The 6572-nt window shown below is 39.4% G+C and overlaps 1 protein-coding gene across 1 annotated transcript in view; it reads left to right on the top strand.

The window, feature by feature from the left end:
- The first annotated feature begins 1816 nt into the window (after positions 1-1816).
- cntn2 (contactin 2) overlaps positions 1817-6572 on the top strand; it is a 112249-nt gene continuing 107493 nt past the window's right edge. The window contains exon 1 of the mRNA XM_050038166.1: positions 1817-2130. The gene's annotated coding sequence lies outside the window, so the exon portion shown is untranslated. The remainder of the gene's footprint in view (positions 2131-6572) is intronic.

The raw sequence follows: 6572 nt of genomic DNA, 5'->3' as shown, positions 1-6572 counted from the left end.
ATGTCTAGAAGCCAGTTACAGTTTTCCACATCATCTAAAGCGGACTGCAGTGTAGCCACGCCCCCTTTTTCAACCGGGTACTCAGAAGTGTGCCTTTGAGCGTCACAACCCCTGTTAAATGACTAGTTTCACAATCAAGATTTAATCCATTCGGTCTGGAAAGTCTAAAAGAGCTGCAAGATTAAATCATTTTATCCCATTCAAGTTAGCAGAGCGCTAAATCAGGAGTCAGGTGCTTGACCGGTGGTGCGCTCGGCCATGCTTGCCGACTGTAAGTGTCTAGTGTGCCTGCTCTATGAGCACAATGATGTGTAAGCAGCGCCTATCATCTGGGTAATTTCATACCTCAAAATTACAGCTTTTTTGGCTTCATGCGCCACTGAGCAACTTTCATAGGAATGAATGAGGCCCTGCAGCCAATGCTATATGCAGGTCTTTTAATATGTTTTCAACAAGCATGGCTGACCACGAGGCAAGGAGGAAGAACAAGGCACGTTTCAGTCTAGAAATCATATTGTTAAAGTACATTATTTGTCTTTAAACTGTGTTTAAAGTAAACATGAGATATTATATCACACGTCAAAAAATCTTATGAAAGATTTATAGCTTTTACTCAGGATTTTGTTAAAATTATCCATCCATTGGCATGGATGGGGGATCTGAGCACCACCAGAAAATTAATAGGGGCTTATAATACATCCTACTGACTATGTAAACATAATATTCACCTCAGGAGGTTTTTGAACATACGTACCTAACAAACTGAGGATATTCTGTGCAGTGATTTTTTTTTAATGAACAGTTTTATTGTTGTTTTTTTCTTTTAGACTCAACACACATTCAAGGGAAAAACAAGTAAGAAAGACATCACATGAAAACACCGGCTTAAGAGTCCAGTGAAGCAGGCTGTTGTACGCTCCTTCCAGTTTAGAAGAATTAGTCTCTTAGTAGATAAGCTACCCAACGTCCATAGGCCGTCAACTGTGACTCCAACATTATTGTCCAATTTCAATCCCAGCAAGCATGCTTTGGGGCACACTGGCAAGTTAACACTAAAAAACTCTGACATAAGAGATATTGCTTCTAACCAGTGTTTTAACAGCTTGACAGTCCATGAGAAAGTGGAATAAATAGCCTCCAATGCCACAATTTTGCCAGCATAAATGCTCTTCACAGAATCTTACAGATATTGTATAATACTAAATCTCACACATTTAGAAGATCTCAAAGCTGGCCTCCAAATTATGTTCCACTGGATAGCAGTTGGAGATTTAATTAGTTCACGCTATTCTGAGAAGTGATGGCAAATAGACTACAATACAAAATGATCACCATCAACCATTGTTTATTCAGGGAAAAATGAATATATATCAAATAATATGCAACACAAAATATAGATGCAATTTGTTTTAGAGTGTCACTTTATTTACTGATATGAGTTCATATTCATGAAAAATAAATAAACGCATGTCTCTCTGTAAAAAGAAAAAAAACTGTTGAGAGAAGTCCATTTTATTATTAGGCGGTTCTTTGTCCATTGGAATGGAATGAAAAAAATAGCACATAATTAAGTATCCTATTTTTATTATTTTATTTTTTTGATAATTATTTACGAGTGCATTTAGAGTAGAAATCCACTATTACACTATTTTACTATTTTACTTTATTTTTTGAAACCTATTTGTGCTCTGAACGGGTTAAATTATCATGGACACGTTTAATTATGTCATTTGAAGACCGGAAGTACTTTTGCTGTATTTTCGCGGGCTTGACACTCGTGAAAGGAGACCAGAAGGTGATCGAAAGAAAGCAGGGATGCGGAGGAGAGGAAGACATTAAAGAGAGAGAGAGAGAGAGAGAGAGAGAGAGGCTGGCCCGTCCTTTAATGCGGCTCTACTAACATTTCACAGCGGAGAGGAGGAGCAGACAGGACGGTGAATCCAGAGAAGGAAGAGACAGAGACGGAGAACAGTAACAAAGCTGTGTGAGACGCACCCGGGTCGCTTCTATCATCTGAATCACGGAGGTGGTCTCACCGACGTAGCGAGCAGCATCACCCCACCTCCTGCGCATCATTCGCGGCTCCGCACCGCAGCTGCCCGGGGAGAAGACTATCCGCATCTTTGCAAGGTAAACAAACCCACACCTCTCACCAAACACCTCTATCGTTTCCCACGTATTACTAATATTATTTCCCCTATCTTTATGCACAACAAGCGCTAAAAAAACCCCATACCGGCAGATGCGGGTTTTCGGGATGCTGTTTAAAGCTGGTCTGCTGTTTCACCGATAGCCCCTACAGTGTGGAAGGGTATCCCGCTTCTTAGTATTTTTGACGCAATAGCACAAGTGTAGCTTGAACATACACAGAGTAGCAACAGTTAACGTTATAAAACGTATTTCCCTCCATGTAAGGTGGTGAACGTTACGCCAAACTTCACCTTTAATCTGGGAAATTCATGTATTCGGCAAACGTAGCTACGTCTCATAACATGACTTAGGACCTTTGGTGTACGTCACCCTTTCTTCGTCGACTTGTACATTTAATTTGGTTAACGTTAAACTTCAACACCTTTATGTGTGTAGCCTATGTGTGGAGAGAATGGACATGTATTTTACAGCTGAGTATGTCGCACACACTAAATGGACTGTTTCCACGTAGGGTTAAACCATGCTGTATTCTACATGTGTATTCTATGGTCACTGATAGTCAAAGCTGATCCCATGTTCTTACCTGTTTGGTTTGACATCCATACAAGCGACACGTTCATGTTTTTAAGATCTGTATGCATGCTGGGGGCATTTCAGGATACTGTGTTGTAGTTTGGCAAGGGAGGGTTTGTAGGCTGTAGACTCAGTTGGTAGCTCAGGTTTATTATTACGGCTTGTGCTGCGGCTTGTGCTGAAACTGAAGCAGTCTGAGCAGTGCTTTCCAAAAAGGGCCCCACGCAGGGGTCTTTGAGTGTGTCTCCAGAGGTCCTGTGCAGGAGGACCACAGCAAAATTACTAATAAGTTGTTTCAGTTGAGAGATAAGAATTAGAGGATGGGGGATTAGGGTGATAATTCAGCATTATCTATGCCTGAAAAAGATAAACATTTCATGAATGCTACATGTTACAGCACCTGAACATGTGCTTCTTACACACAAGCTATTTTTTCCAGCGTGATTTTGAATACTTAACATACCCTATCTGTACCGAGACTGTAATAATTATGACTATAATTATTCTGTACTGCCCACCTCATTAGTGACTAGTGTAATCACAAGGCTCATGTTCTCAGTGAGTGTTATTCACTGACTGTTAAAAACTCAGTGCTATCATCATAAACTCCACTCATATGAACTCTTAAGACTAATTGGGGCCTTAATTAAGTCTTATAAATAATGTCTGGAGTTCTGACAGATGAAAAGGTTTAGGTTAAATGAACAAGTCATCTTATCTTATTCAGTAATCACATCATGTGTTGGTACTGATGCTGTGGTAATGAAGGTAGCGCACTGTCTTCATCTAGGGTAACACCTTTCTCTCTCTCTACATATAGTGCACTGTACTATGCACTTTTAAAGGGATAGTTCAGTTTTTTTATGTGGGTTTGTATGGGGTACATAGTCAGTATATCACATACAGTAGATGTCAGTCAGCACACCCCCAGTTTGGAGAAACAGGCTGGAGTCTGACATGGAAGCTTAGCAATCTACTGCTGTGGAGGGGTCAGCAACAAAATGTATTTTAGTCACCTAAAAATGTACCACATAAAAATATCAATAACAGATTAAGCATCTGCTATATTTAGAATATTTTCACTGCTTTTCAAACAGGAAAATGAAGACATTTTATCGTGCTCTTCAAAGCCAGACTCCACTGAGAAAAGCAGAGATTTAACATTGCTGTACACAGGAGCTGCTGCTGGTCTACCCCTGCTTTGAACAATTATTTTGTGTTATTGTGTGATATTGGTGTTTAAAAGGGTTTGCTCAGATTCAGCAAAGTCACACAATTATCCAAACTATCTAACTGAGTGAAGCAGCGGTAGACCAGCAGCTCCTGTGTCCAGCGAGCTAAAATGAAAAAATGTTTTTGTCAGTGGAGTCTGGTGGCTTTGATCAGAGCATTAATGGGGAACTGAAGCCTTTTATGGCTTTCCCGTTTGAGCTGCATGTCTGATGAAAAGGCAAAGTGGTGAAAATACTCCCAATGTAGCATACATTCAACATGATATTGATGTTTTTAGGTGGAACTTTTTTTAGGTAGCTAAAACACCTAACTGACCCCCTCTACAGCAGTATATTGATGAACTTTGCTTTCATACTCCAGCCTGTTACTCCAAACTGGGGGTGTGCCGACTGACATCTACTGTATGTAATACACTGACTATGGATAAGTAAGATAGTAAGATAAGATAGCCCCACTTAAAAAAAAATCCTAAATATCTTGTAGACTTTTAATAGAATTATTGCATTGTACACTTTGGTTCACTATTTTAATAGATTTGTATTTATATTCTGGCATTTGTAATTTGATCACTGGCAGGAAGATGCACTGTATTCACTTTAAAACAGACCATATTGTCACTATTATCTAGTATCAGTGGTGTCTTAAATGTTGAAGACTGCCGTAGGCTGTTGTGAAGAAACTGATTGGGCTCAAAGGAAAACAACTGAGAGTTGTTTTTATGCATTTTTTAAATAGTTTTAATTTTTTTATTACACACTGTATAACCTCATAGAAACCATTTCCTCATGAGTCAGTCATATTCACATTTCCTTATTGCACCCACTCTACGCACAGTACATGCAGCTAATATCAATTGAATGATTCATAGTTTAGATTTCAGTAAATAGACGAGTGAGACATCACATACTAATTTTGCCGTGGCTGACTTGTCAGAGACATGTCAGATCCTAGGAAGAAAAAAGTCAGTGCTTGTGAAACACTGTGCTCCTCGCTATGAAAAACTGAGCAAAGATGCAAAGCTGGAGGAGATGTGATGTTATACAGTGTTGGTCACACTATAGAATGATTTATGGCTTGTGTGTAGTGAATAACACATGTAATTGTTAAATCTTACAATTAGATTATTTTCCCATACCATTCAGCCCTTAATAAAAGAGAGAAAATACATCTTCTAAAAACTCCAGAGCTGTCTTGTTTGCCAGTTTAATGTTGTGTTCATGCCATTAAAATCACATATTGAGATGAGAAGTGTGTAAATACAGTATTATATCTGCTCTTGTTTTGCCACTGAAATAAGAGTATTCCTTGTTCTGTTATGGCCCCGATGAGTTTGTCTGCACATAAAGACCTTCATTGCCTTTAGATAGTTGAACAACATGTAATCTGATTTCAGACTGGCACTCATATAGTTATTTCTTCATGTGTAATTAACTAGTATAAAGACCAGAGGGGGTGAATAACAGCACAGTGCAGAGAGGTTCATCACACTCAGCTTAAGTTACAGCGACTGGCATCAGGTGTTAACAATTTAGGCAGTGCGCAGAAGGTGAAAGCAGTTGTGGTTGCCAATTTTTTTGGAGGCCCATTGTCTTGAGATCATGATTAGGTGAACAGAGTTATTTCATTGCACTAAATGGTGGCCATAATGTAAATATGTGTAGACCTAAATTCTTCCCCTAAATTTTGCCTTGTTCTCTTCTTCAAGAGAACTCTCTTCATCAAGGCTCAGAAATGACTTTAATCCATTTGTGAAGATTATGATTTACATAAGTTTTCACATAATGCTGACAGTTATCTATTCAATTAGCTAATTATGTTGATGATGTTTTTTTACCCACTGCAACCCTATGTCCTCATATGAGGACATGACATTTCGCGTTTGTGTACCTTTTACTTCATTCTGCTTAACTTAGACCTGCTGTTCTTGTTTGTGGATACTTTTATGCCCCATCTAGTGGTAGCAAGACCACAATACACTAATGCATGTAAAAACATGATGGTAGCCATCTCTGCCAGGTCACTTTACAGCCGATCCTGACACAAAAGTGGACGAGGTCCAAAACCTGATCACATTTTATTGTTGAAACTTGTTTATTTATGATTAATAAAGTTTATAGTTTGATATAACATGTGACCAATTTTCAGCAATAGTAACAAGCTAAGACCCTGTTAATTTAAAGTACTCGTTTGAGGACATTGGGACGTCATTATTGTATTATTGCAGCAGTTCACACAGGCTAATTGGTGACGGACTGTTCCTATAGACAGAAACGACATCCCTAGCTTGGAGTATGGAGCATGGATAATTCATACAGAGTTACAAAATGAACAAATCATAAGGCTTTTAGATATGTTATATTTACAGTTTTGTTGTGCACAACCATGTTCAGTCATTGAAATAAATTGATTTGAACAGTTTTAGATTTGAACAGTGACCCCTAACCCTAAGGGCTCTAGTTTCGCAGACTGGGCGAGGCGGAGGCGCAGCGCACCTGCGCTTCACCAACTGGGTGTGGCCAGGCGGATTTTGCAAGTTTGGCACACCGTGCGCGCTGGCGCAGCTACTCGTCTGTCCCACCTCCGTCCCTCCTACCTGCGCAAGTTGGAAAGAGGGA

The sequence above is a fragment of the Epinephelus moara genome, chromosome 24, assembly GCF_006386435.1.
Source record: "Epinephelus moara isolate mb chromosome 24, YSFRI_EMoa_1.0, whole genome shotgun sequence".
Taxonomy (NCBI): domain Eukaryota; kingdom Metazoa; phylum Chordata; class Actinopteri; order Perciformes; family Serranidae; genus Epinephelus; species Epinephelus moara.
The sequence above is the reverse complement of the archived record's forward strand: the minus strand, read 5'-3'. Positions and strand labels throughout refer to the sequence as shown.